Here is a 13,754-nt window from a genome sequence, read left to right as displayed (position 1 = left end):
TTTTTTTTTGTGGCTATTATTTTGTAACTGGCCTAATTCAGAAACTATGTGTGATCATCTCTTTGGCAATGAAATCTAGAAAAATAAAAAAAAGGTGCACTGGAAAAAGAGAGGAAGATGTGTAGAGAGGGCGACAGAAAACAAAGTATTTATTGACTTGAAGTCATTTTTTATGCCCTCCGTACCTCCTTTCCTCCCTCCCTCCTCTCTCTCTCCGTCCCTCCATCCCTTTTTTCCTTCCTCTCTCAGAGGTACAGGGGGTCAGAGGATTCATTAGAGACAGAGTGGGATGTAGAACAGGCAGACTGACTGAAATACACTGCTGAGGGGAGCAGCTGGCAGGACAGGTGAGCAGCTGGGAGAGCAGCTGGAGTCAGCTGTACTATGTGGATCACCTCCCTGGTCAGGGAGAAAAACCATGCTGCAGTGGCTGCAGATAGCTTCGTAGTGCGGCATTTTAATCTCTTGCGCACCAGGGAGGGTCCTTGACTTAATTCCTTAAGATTTTTTTTTATATCCTGATAAACATTTCTGACTTTTCATATTTTGAGTGTCTTTGGATCACCATTTTCTATGATTTAAAATGTATATTCACATTATTGAGTGTTGCAGGACAATTCTGGTAGAAACAGGTATGATCTGAACTATAAGTGCTCACCTGCATGCTTAAGAATTTGGGGCAAGACCCAAAAGTAGACATGCAAAGAACAATTTAAAATATGTATACTTACAAGGACAATGAGAAGGGCGAGAGCAGAAAGAGAAAGACTAACTGGCCAACATGTTCTACCAGCAGTAATCTGAGCAGAGACCAGATTGTGAGTTGAAGTCAGAAAAGCAAGAGTCTGAGGGGAGGCATGTGCTTCGTCTTTTAAGCCAAAATGGCTTCTTAGGTCTGCTCTAGTTCCCAGCATTGTCCTGTTCAGGAAATAAGATTCATGGTATACTAGAAGTTATTATAATTTGGGTGTAAGATCTTATGGAAATGGGGGTAGAGTCTGAAAAAGACTTCAGGGGTTAATTTGTTCAGGACATCATTCACTGGTTCAATTTTCTCCCCACTGTCCTTCTAACAGCTTCTTGAAAAACAGATTTTTTTTATGACCTTAACCTTCCATCCTTATATATATTCAACATCCTTATATATATTCAATTTTCAACCAGTAAGAAAATTGTTACGATAATATTGTGATGGCCATATTTATTAAATATTTAAAGTAGGTATTATGGTCCAAATGATAATTATTTATTTTTTGGACTTTGATATGATACTATTAGTAATATTTACATGTAAAATTTTGAAAATATAAACTGCTCTAATTTTAAATTTATTTTTATTTTTGAAATTATGTTTATTGAGGTAAAACATGTTTACATCTTTTGTATATGCCTCAAGTATTATAAGTTCAAACCTCAACAAATCTCTGCCCATCACTCTGCCAAATCTCTCCCCAATAATCTTGAATAAAGTAAGTATCAGATATAAATTGGAAATTATATTGGCAGGACAAAAACCATTAGCAAATGTGACAAGAGATATTTTTGCTTTGGCCTTGTATATATGTGGATTGATCTTATAGCCCTCTGTTTAACTATTCAATTACCCTGTTATACAAATCCATTTATAAACATTTCCTGAATGATTAAAGTCTCCAGTGACATTCAAATAAGTCATAGGCAATACGTGCATGGGAGTCCTATGGCAAAATCAGTTCTCCCAAAGCTCCCTTTCCAGTCACATAAGGTTTTGAAACATTTAGAGTTAAGTTAATGTTTCATTTCTGATGGGTCAAGTTTGGAGGTCAGCACCGAAAAGCTGTAGGTGGCGCATTCAGCAATATATTTTTCTTTTCTCTAGAAATGTTCAAAAGCAAGTATAGGAGCCACCTACACCACAGACTTTGTTCATAGTTACTTGATTTTGAATTTTGCTGTGAAGCAACACATTGACTAACTGTGTGCAGGGGTGGAAAAATGAGCATGTTATAGTGCTGTGTGCTCAGACTTGGCCACAGAGAAACCCACAGATAAAATAAAGGGGAAAATTTTAGTCTACATAGGTAGAGTGCAGATGAGGAGAGAGTGTCCTGTACAGGCAAAACAAACCATTCTAGCCTACACCCAGTCTGGCACCATAGCAGGTAAACAGTTTATCTCCAGTTATTGTATAATTTATGTAAGCTGAGATGAGTCCACAGAAGTGCTTTTCTTATGTGGTATGCAGATTTTCTGACTCGTTGTCACGAGACCACCATGACTGAACTATGGAGACACCACACTTTGGTAAAGTTTGATGAGACAGAGGGAGGAATGGTTGCCCTTCTTGTTAGTGGTTTTAAGAGCAAGGTAGAACAAGAACAAATTTGAGACAAATTCAAACTGTCTTTCTTTCTCATTCCTTGATACATAACAACTCTGGGCTCTGGTCAAATATCAAATGCAGGGTTCAGTAAATTTTTTTTCTACTATCCGCCTACCTCTCCTCTGTGCATATACACTTACACAATTCTCTTACTAATGACTTTGCTGAAAGGCAAGAGAAAGTACTTATGTATATATTTGCCTTGCTAATCTTCTCTATATATGGGAAAGAAAAACAGTCAATAGATTTCATTTGAAGGAGTAGAGAAAACTGGATTTTGCCTGCCTGGACTTTGCATGGGCTTCAAGGTTAAATAAGCTAGATCACAGATGTTACTTTTTTCTGTCTATAAGGAGCAGGAGATAGAAAGTGGTTTCTGATTAATGGACTCACTAGTCATTAGCATTAACACTTACTGAGTATTTAGTGTCATGATCTGCTTTAAGAACTTTTTAGTTTTTAGTTCATTCAGTTCTGTTACCCTCAATTTATAATTGAGAAAATTAAGGTGTTAGTGAATATATTTCTTACTATTATCTGAGCTAGAAGTAATTAGAAATAAAATTTTGACATAGTGACTCACACAGGGTCAGAGATGGAACCAGAATTAAAAACAAAAACAAAAACTTTATTTATTTATGCATACAAAAGCTCAGGTGTAGATCATAGGTGTGGGGTTTTGAGAGGATTGACCACATGCCTGTGGGAGAAAGGGAGCAGAACAGGGAGATCTACTGAAATACACTGTTGAAGGGAGCAGGGGCAAGACAGGAGAGGTCTACTGTGCCATGTGGGTCACCTCCCTGGCCTGGGATCAGATTTGCTGCAGTGGCTGCAGATAGCTTCACAGTGCTGAGACTTAATCCCACTCACCACAAGGGATGCCCCTGGAACCAGAATTTGATCCAAGGGTGTCTGTCTTTAAGCTCAAACTTTTTTTTTTTAAGATTTATTTATTTATTCATACAGAACTGGGGTACAGACCAGAGATGCGGAGGGTGAGAGAATTCACCAGGGACAGAGATGGGAGCAGAACAGGCAGATCGACGAAGTACACTGCTGAGGGGAGCAGCAGGCGGGTCAGGAGAGGTCTGCCGCACCATGTGGTCGCCTCCAGGGCAGGCAGGGATCGAACTCATGCAGAAGTGGCTTAAGCTTCTTAGTGCAGTGCTTTAACACGCTGCTCCACGAGGGAGGGCCCTAAGCTCAAACTTTTAATAGTTTTTAATAAAACCTGGAAATTGAAGCCTAGGTTGCCTGACTGACTCTAAATAGAACAACATAGCACTGACTGTTAGTTCCCTAGGCAAGGGAAGACATTTATGTATGTTCAGAAATTAAGATAATGATGAATTCTTCCCAAATTCTTTGTACCCCTTCTTGATACATGTAGGCAATAATGGAATAATGCAGCTGAATCAGAAAGTGTAAAGGAAGATCACTGTTTGTACAAAATTGTCACCTTTGGATTTTTAAATTAAAAAGTTTAATTACAATATTAATGATTTCCTGAAAGACTTCTAGTAATAACAACAACAACAACAACAAAAGACAAATAAAAGGAATTTTTCATTACTTGGTAGATACAACATTTGAAAAAACAACAAAGCTATGTAGAACTGGAGAGAAAAGAGCCATAGAGATTTGCATGAAAAGAAAGAATGATACAGAGCTACAGGAGAAAAATCACATTATTTGTGTTACTGATATTTAATAAGACCAGCATTGAAATTAATGAAAATCATACACAGGATTCAAAGAAATAAAAATAGCTAATGCACATATTAAAGAATCTCAACTTCTCTTATAATTAAGCAAATGCTTAGTTTATATTATTTTAATTTTCAACTCTCAGACCTATGTTTACATGTTCTATAGTAACATGTATTAGGATATTAGGAAGGAGGCAGGTACTCTTATGCCTTTGAAAGGAGTGGGTAATATGATAGTAATTTATAGAGGCATTTAGAAAACATGGTCTCAATTAAAAAAAATTCGCATGCTTTTTGACCAACAATTTCACTTTTAGAATTTTATTATTACATATATTTGTGATGCACACCATGAGAGAGGAATGAAGACAGCATTATGAAAATATTTTATGGGGAAAAAATGCAAAACACAGTGCTAGGTGAGCTAACATACAATGAATTAGGTATATTTATATGTTAGTTATATATGATGTGTTAGTTACTCTTTTAAGTAATTAACTCTAGTGTGCTTATAGGTAGTTGTCTACATATTACTCAATTATGTTGAAAGAAACACATACCAAAATGTAAAAGCAACTATGGCATTTTCTCTTTATTTATACATGTACTCACACACACACACACACACACACACAGATTTGTCCAAGAATTAATAAAGCAGGAGTAAAAATGTCCAAGTCAAGTTTAATTTGAAATCTGGATAAAATAAAAAATGGTGACTGTAAGGGCCCTCCCTGATGACACAGGGAATTAAAGCACAGCACTAAGAAGCTAAAGCCACTTCAGTGTGAGTTCAATCCTGGTTTTATTCCCTCCAGAAGGTGACCCACATGGCACAGTAGATCTCTCCTGAACCACCCCCCCCAACTCCCCTCAGCAGTGTACTTTGTCAGTCATCCTGTTTTGCACCCCACTCTGTCTCTGGTGAATCCTCTCACTGCCCCTGCACCTCTGGCCTGTACCCCAGTTCTGTATGCATAAATAAATAAATCCTAAAAAATTATGGTGCCTGAATGGAGAAGTTATAGAAATCAAGTTTTGACAAGAGAGGTAATTCAATCTCTACATATAGATATTTTTATTTAGACAATAGTGGGGCACCCTACACCTGGCTATCTGTAGGATACTTGTAATTATTATTTCAATCAGTATGATATTTACATACCTTTTTTTTAAAAAGATTTATTTATTTGTGCATACAGAACGGGGGTACACCAGAGACAAGGTGGGGAGCAGAACAGGCAGATCTACGAAGTACACTGCTGAGGGGAGCAGTGGATGGGTCAGGAGAGGTCTGCCATGCCATATGGTCACCTCCGGGGCAGGTGGGGATCGAACTCATGCAGAAGTGGCTTTAGCTTCTTAGTGCTGTGCTTTAACCCGCTGAGCCACCAGGATGGGCCAGTATTTACATACCTTTAAAATAAACATAGTACTACTGCTACACATTTGAACTAAGTTTTACCAAGTTTCTCAAAACTCCTCCCTGCTCTCTACAGGCAACACATGTAGTCATGTTAGCTAATATTTTCAGTCATTTTCTCAATGAAATAGTTTAACAAAGCCAGTGTTTTAGGAACATAGAACAGAAGTATTTCTATTTCTCACATAAAACATTTATTTCAATCTTTACACCTTCAGATTAGCTATATTAATATAAGTTGTTCTAAATAGAATGAATGTCCTTTCACAGTTTTGGTTCTTCAATATTTCAGGTTTTTTTTTTTATGGTATTATGGGATAGGAAATGACTATAGTCCATAAGCAGAAAAGAATTTTGAATGAGAAACTTTATGAGAAGAATAGATCTAAGATCATATAGCTTTCTGTTAACATTTTAAGAATTTGACTTAATATATTAATTCATGGGTATGGAAAAAACAGATAATATTATGAAAAACAGCACTTAGCTCTTCCAACACTTACAGATGGCACAAAAGAGGAGTGAGTAAGAGGTAAGTTAATCAAATAGACATATGTGACATTGTTTTTACACTTCTGAGTCAAAATCCCAAGTTGGAGGTTAGAGAGAAAGGCAAGAGCAGGAGTTGTTTTTACTTTTATGTGGAATTAGGGTATAGACCAGAGGTGTGAGGGTGGAGGGGTGGTAAGGATTCACCAGAGAGAGAATGGGGACCAGAGCAAGCAAATCTACTGAAATAAACTGCTGAGGGAAGCAGCAGGTGAGACAGGAGAGGTCTACTGTGCAGACCAAAGTGAGTTGTTTCCCTGGCTGGGGTCAAACATTGGCAGCCAAGGTGACACTGCTGAGACTTCACCCCTAGGCCACGTGGAGTTTAGGTAACTATCACTAGTTTCCTTTAATAATTCTAAAGGGGTCTCCCTATTAAAAGAACCTCTCGTGAACACTTGGTGTTTATCATCATGAAATTGTTACCCAGGATGAACAGGCAGAAGGACATGAGATGAATTTCTTAGTGCTTGCTTGAACTCTGAGGCAAACAAAGTACTTTCTAAATGGAGGGACTTGGAATTTTTCAGATGTGAGCTCATGAGTGGCATTGCAGCAGGAATATAGTGACTTAGGTACAAGGGTTATTGGGAAGAGCAGAGTCTGGGGAGGGATGTGAATCACAGACCTCAGGCTGCATCTCTGATATCTCTGAGGTAAGACCAACAATGAAACCAGTGTCATGTGAACATCCCTTTGCACTGAGATCTGAGGAGGAGCAGAGCAGGTAGTAACAAAGCAGCCTTAATTTTCTCCTCAGGTTGATTAAACTTTAGATAGCTTTCTTCCTGACAGCACTTTTCTCAGAGCATAAGTTCTTTTTTCTACCCTGTTGAAATGAAAATTGTCTTTCATTCTTTGACCAGAGTTATAACACAGATATACTTTTTTTTTTAAAAGATGTATTTAATTATGCATACAAGAACTGGGGTATAGGCCAGAGGTACAGGGAGTGAGAGGATTTACCAGAGACAGAGTGGGAAACAGAACAGGCAAATTGACTGAAATACACTGCTGAGGGGAGCAGTGGGCGGGTCAGGAGAGGTCTGAGAATCATTGAGTCACTTCCTTGGCTGGGGATTGAAATTGTGCTGCAGTGGCCACAGATTGCTCCACAGTGCTGTGCCTTAACCTGTTGCACCACCAGGAAGGGTCCTCAGATACACATTTTTGAAGACATAGAATCTCTCCCTTTGAAGTGTGATAGTCAAGAAAAATAACACCGCCCCCACCATCTTTTAGGCTCTATGGGAAGCAGAACTTAAGTTCCATAAAAGGGAGATGGTTTAATCTCATTGATCAGGCTACTGATACTGTCCTTCTGTACTTTCCCATTGGGCTACCTCAGAGCATAAACTTTTTGTGAGAAGAACAGATCTAAGATCATATAGCTTTCTGTTAACATTTTAAGAATTTGACTTAATATATTAATTCATGGGTATGGAAAAAGCAGATAAAATGATGGAAGACAACACTTTGCTCTTACAACACTTACAGATGATACAAAAGAGGAGTGAGTAAGAGGTAAGTTAATCAAATAGACATATGTGATGTTGTTTTTACACCTCTGAGTCAAAATCCAAAATTGGAGGTTAGAGAGGCTGTTTTGCCTTCTGTTTCAGTGGAACTGAGTTCTCCTTTCACATTATTTATATCCCATCATACCCTCCCTTCTCCATGACTATTTCTCTCCTATTACAATCTGTCTCCCCATTGCAGTTGTCCTACCTCCTAATACAATAGTCTTGGATTAAATCTTCCTTGACTCTCTAACTCCAGTCAGTGCAATTTTTCTTTGACAGTTCAACTGCAAACTTTAGCACAGGATTCTCAAAGAGTGAACAACCTGTCCCCAGCCACAAGTATAGACAACAGAAAAACTGAAAATAGAACACAGTCTTTGTGCATATGAAACTGGGACCCTGTAGCTCCAGCCTCTAGTGTTAGCTTCACCTAACTCTTCCATTCATCAAAACATAAGTTATAAGAGTGGGAGAAAATCTGAAAACAATGAGTCTCTGCAAAGAATTTTATTGAGCAAAGTAATTCTGGCATTATCATTTAATGAAAAATGCAACATTATACCTAAAAGATGAAACTGTTGTTTTTAGAAACACATTTAATGATTGGATCCCATGGTTAATATTCTATGGATAAATTCCTTCAAATATTAAAAATGATGGAAAATTTTATTGATTAAATAAAAAAGGGTGTTGCCTTTATAGACCTCAGAGAATACTTACAATTATGATTCTCCCATTACAGAAAATTTTAATAGAGTTGCAATAAAGTTAATAGATCAGGATATTGCTGTTCTTTTATTATTTGCAAGTTTACTAGATATTTGATAAGCTAAATGTTAAAGAATTCTCAACAAGTCTAACTTAATAGAATTCAATTTAGGAAATGTTACACAGGGTCTTTTTTCTTTTAATACATAATTTTGTTTCATTTGTGTCTTTGTTATCAAATGGTAGTGAATTTGGGCATCAGAAAACATATTAAATAAAATAATTGGTAATACTAATTTTATTTTTTTCCTTGAAAGACACAGGAATTCAGTTTTGCTGGACTTCATAGGTGGGTGGATGGGGAGCGGAGAGGATGAGGTATGTAAAGCTGTGGAAATATTTGAGGCTTAAGAAGTTTTTATGGTAGATACATCTGGCACTTGTAGGTGTGGTAACACACCTGAAGCAGGCAACTCCTAGTCATTAAAAACACAAATACAGATATAAACCAATGATAACTCAAAAACAAACAAGTAGCACAGTGAAGGCATGTTCATATCTTATGGGGCTTGAGGAGGAGGGTTAGTGCGCTCAGATCGATTCCTCACACAGCTTGTTGTAGCACACTCAGCAAAAAGAGAGATGTAATGATGGCACTTAGAGAACTCAGTAATGATGCTCACACCAGCATGCAGAACAGCAGCCAGGACATAAGGGTGGAAATTGCTAAGATGCTTTTATTGCAACCTGTATATTCATAAACTCTGAGGTTAATTATTTTTAAGTCCCCACTAAAGTTAACATGGTATAAAGCTGTACAGAGGTTTTTTAAGAACCAAAAATGAGTCAAAGAGTATCTTTGTCTATGATAGATCCCCACTGCAACTTATATAACATTGCTTCTACTGTAAGATGAGCTTTCTCTTTATAAAGGAGGTAAAGTATGTTAGTTATAGTAATCATGTACATTATGGTAAGTTGAATTCTGTAACAATTTAAAAAAGATTATCAAGCAACTGCTTAATACTATGGATATCAGCAACTATTGGGAAACAGATGTCTAACTGGACAAAAATGTGTAAATTCTTATTTCAGTGTTTATTTTGGCTTCCTTTTCAAAGGTAAGTGTTTGGGCTTGAAATGGAAAGAACTAAATAAGCTATTAGTACTTGCTTAATGAGTATCCAGTGACCCATTGCCAAGAGGCTTAGAGCACTGTAATGTCATTCACAACATTCTACTCTGCCAGCCCTGACACTTGTCCCAGTCATAGCCAATTCACAAGAAGGTAGGAAACAAGATGTCACTAGCCAGTACAATATTCAAAGCACTTGGGTAAAGCAGATGCCAGTATTTTGATTATAACAAATGAAGTAAATGTGAATAAGAAGGTAGAATAGTACAACATTATACAATTAGAGGGAGAAAAAAGTAGCAAGATAAGGCAAGATGAAGGGAATCAAGGAAGTGAGAAAAAAGAGAATGGAGCTTTGCAGGGAACGGCAATGTATTCACATGAGAATAAACATATAGGAAGTGATAGTTTCTTTGTAGAAAATAAAATGATGAGATAGTTCCCTTATTTCTCTTTACAATTGCCCCAATATTTCACAAACTCCCCTTTGTTCTCCACAGTTTTTGTATTTTCTTTGTAAATAGCTTGAATTTTGACATCTAGAATTTTATTTTAGGTTAGCAAGACTACTATTAGCATAATATTGATACAGTTAAAATTGGCAGGTAATACTGGCCTACGTTTCTCCCCATCCAGAAATTAACTTCAGAATGAAACTCTCAAGAAATCTGAGACTAAGAATTTCAAATGTTGATTTACTGACTGCACTTTCTAGGTCCTGATGTAGAAATAAATAAGTGAAATTAAGTTATGGTGAGTCGTAAATAGCAGTTCTGCCATGCACTGAATAAATCTAACTGGAAAACAAGTATATGTCATCAAGTTAGCAGACACCTTCTAAAAATGCATGATTAGAAAGTAAGCACTCACTGTATCAGGACAAAATAGAATAGATTTATTTATAGATAGCTATATAGTCCTAGATTTCTTAAATCTAGAGCTATTAATTTCTTAAAGAACTCGCTGGGTGTAGTCATTTAGAATGATCTTGTTTGCTCACACAGATGGCATTGAAAATAATTTATTGGTTCCAACTCTTTTATCACTTGTTTGTCAGTGGAGTCTTCTATGATTACATAATTAGCCTAATTTTTCATGTCACTCTTTCTTTATTAAACTATAATTTCGTTATAGTTTTGTAATGAACTAGGGCAAAGATCTCAGTTAGAATTCAAATTCCTTCCTAGATTCTGTTACCTGAACACCAGTGAGTCTTGAGAATTTAGGTGTTCTGGTCTGTTGTTTCCATTGGAATAAATGTTATTTGTTAGATTGTATATCAACTTTAGATACAATCTACATTGTTTATGGGCAAGAGCAACAGTTCTCAATTTTTTTAGGAAATCACTTTATGATTTTAAAAATTATTCATGGCCTCAAGTGCTTTTTTTTTTTTAAAGATTTATTTATTTATTTGTACAGAACTGGGGTACAGGCCAGAGATGCAGAAGGTGAAAGGATTCACCAGAGACAGAGTGGGGAGCAGAACAGGCAGATGGACGAAGTACACTGCTGAGGGGAGCAGCGGGCAGGTCAGGAGAGGTCTGCCACGCCATGTGGATCTCCTCCAGGGCAGGCGGGGATTGAACTCCTGTGGAAGTGGCTTTAGCTTCTTCGTGTTGTGCTTTAACCCGCTGCGCAACCAGGGAGGGCCTCAAGTGCTTTTTTATGTTATATCTACTGTTAGTAATAATTAAAACTGAAAAAGTAAAAACTTAAATTTATTTTTAATAACATGATAGACTTATTACATATTCACATAAATTGCAATTTTTTAGATGTGGTTTTAAAATAAGAAAATGAATACACAGAGTGGCATTGTTTGCTATTTCTTCAACTTTCTTCATCATTTCCATTTTCATTGTGTTATGAATATATCATCTCATTTTTGGAAAATTAGTTTGTAACAGTTATAAAAAATGAGAGTAAAAATATAAAGATATTGTCAGTAAAATTAAGTAAAATAGACCTAACCTAACTTATCATGAAATAAGGTCCAAATCACAGTTAGAGGACCATGTGGTATCATCTAACAGAGCTTGAAAATGAAAAGATTTCAAAAATGCTAAAAGCTTTGTTTCTAACACAAAAAAAAGGATGTGCCAAAACAAAGTAAACAGTAACAAACAATAAAGAACAATTACTCACATTATTAACTTCTTGTATATAATGGAAAACTTTCTAGGTTCAAACTGGACCTGAACATCTCTTTATTGAGTCCCAGAAGATGATCCTACAAAGGGTAGTTTTGTAACATTGTTACAAAGCTTTACAATTTGAATAAATCACTCTACTGGAAGGAAAAATACACAGTAGTCAGTGATAAAAATCCAAATCTGTGATTCCAGCTAAGCCAATGATAATTTTCATCAATGGGGACAACTGAAAGTATGAATCAAGGAAAGGGATTCTGGGGTGGGAGTGGGAGCTCATATGTGTTGACATCTGACTAACTAGTCAGGAGTGATTAGTAAAAGGAGTTATTTAAGAAAATACTTCATAAATTTCTAACGGGTTGTTTTAATACACTTTTGAAAGCATGCAGACTGATAATCACATTTACTAATAACACACCAACTCTTTCAAAATAAAAACTGGGTTGTCATGCCAGCTGGCATGATTTTCTCAGAAAAAAATTCAGAGAAATGAAGTTGAGGCAGGGAGGGGGCGGGGGGTGGAGGGAAAATCAAGCCAGGAGGTTCTGCGGCCGCTTCTAGTAGTTTCCAGGCGCTGCCGGGCGGCAGGGACCCGGCGGCCCTGAGGCTGTGGCTGTGGCTGTGGCTGCTCGGGAGCTGGTGACGGCCCCATAGGAGAGCCGATGGCCAAGTGGGGTGAGGGCGACCCACGCTGGATCGTGGAGCAGCGGGCGGACGCCACCAACGTCAACAACTGGCACTGGACAGAGAGGGATGCTTCAAATTGGTCCACAGACAAGCTGAAGACGCTGTTCCTGGCCGTACAGGTGCAAAATGAGGAGGGCAAGTGTGAGGTGACAGAAGTGAATAAGCTTGATGGCGAGGCATCAATTAACAATCGCAAAGGCAAACTTATCTTCTTTTATGAGTGGAGTGTCAAACTAAATTGGACAGGTACCTCAAAGTCTGGAGTACACTACAAGGGTCATGTGGAGATCCCCAATTTGTCCGATGAAAACAGTGTGGATGAAGTAGAGATTAGTGTGAGCCTTGCCAAAGATGAGCCTGACACAAATCTCGTGGCCTTAATGAAGGAAGAAGGGGTGAAACTTCTAAGAGAAGCAATGGGAATTTACATCAGCACCCTCAAAACAGAGTTCACTCAGGGCATGATCTTGCCTACAATGAATGGAGAGTCAGTAGACCCAGCTGGGCAGCCAGCACTGAAAACTGAAGAGCGCAAGGCTAAATCCGCTCCTGCAAAATCTCAGGCCAGACCTGTTGGTGTCAAAATCCCCACTTGTAAGATCACCCTTAAAGAGACCTTCCTGACGTCACCGGAGGAGCTCTACAGAGTGCTAACCACCCAAGAGCTTGTCCAGGCCTTCACCCATGCCCCTGCAGTGCTGGAAGCAGACAAAGGTGGGAAGTTTCAGCTGGTCGATGGCAATGTCTCTGGGGAATTCACTGATCTGGTCCCTTAGAAACATATTGTGATGAAGTGGAGGTTTAAAACTTGGCCAGAAGGGCACTTTGCCACCATCACCTTGACCTTCATTGACAAGAATGGAGAAACTGAGCTCTGCATGGAAGGCCGAGGCATCCCTGCCCACGAGGAAGAGAGGACGCGACAGGGCTGGCAGCGGTACTACTTTGAGGGCATCAAACAGACCTTTGGCTATGGCGCACGCTTATTTTAGGGCCAGCAGCTGGAGGGGGACCGCCTGCCCAGCACTTCAGTCCAGCCCTCTCCTGCCTGGGGCTCGTGACTCACAGGATTGCACCATCCCAACCAGTAACTTGGGGCTGGGGCTCCTTCCCTCCACTTATACCTTGGGTTTGTGCATGTTTTCTGCTGGGTGGGATCTGAGGGTGATTTTTCTTTTATGTGTACATACGCTAAATAAAGTAATTTTAAAAATGCAAAAAAAAAATTCAGAGAAATGAAGAAAGTTTTACTACTCACATGTCATTTTTAGCCAAAATAATTTGTTTGCTCTTTTTTTTTTTTTTTTGCCCATCTGTTCTGACCTGATATACAAATTATTCATTATATTCTGGGATAGGATTTTTGTTTTAATACCAGAAAGATTTCGCCTTTACTGATTGTTATTGGTGTGCTGAAGGAAATTTTAGCTAATTCTATTTTTGTCCATAAAACAAATAATGGGATTTCTTCAGATAGAAAAGTGTCTAGGAATATTTTT

At 38.1% G+C, this 13,754-nt stretch overlaps 1 pseudogene; it reads left to right on the top strand.

Annotated features, from left to right (window-relative positions):
- The first annotated feature begins 12,217 nt into the window (after window positions 1-12,217).
- LOC101633989 lies at window positions 12,218-13,469 on the top strand (annotated as a pseudogene).
- Window positions 13,470-13,754: the final 285 nt, after the last annotated feature.

This window comes from Condylura cristata, unplaced genomic scaffold, assembly GCF_000260355.1.
Source record: "Condylura cristata isolate star-nosed mole 26May11 unplaced genomic scaffold, ConCri1.0 scaffold00006, whole genome shotgun sequence".
In the NCBI taxonomy this organism is placed as follows: Eukaryota; Metazoa; Chordata; class Mammalia; order Eulipotyphla; family Talpidae; genus Condylura; species Condylura cristata.
Note: the sequence above shows the minus strand (reverse complement) of the source record. Positions and strands in the feature narration are given on the sequence as shown.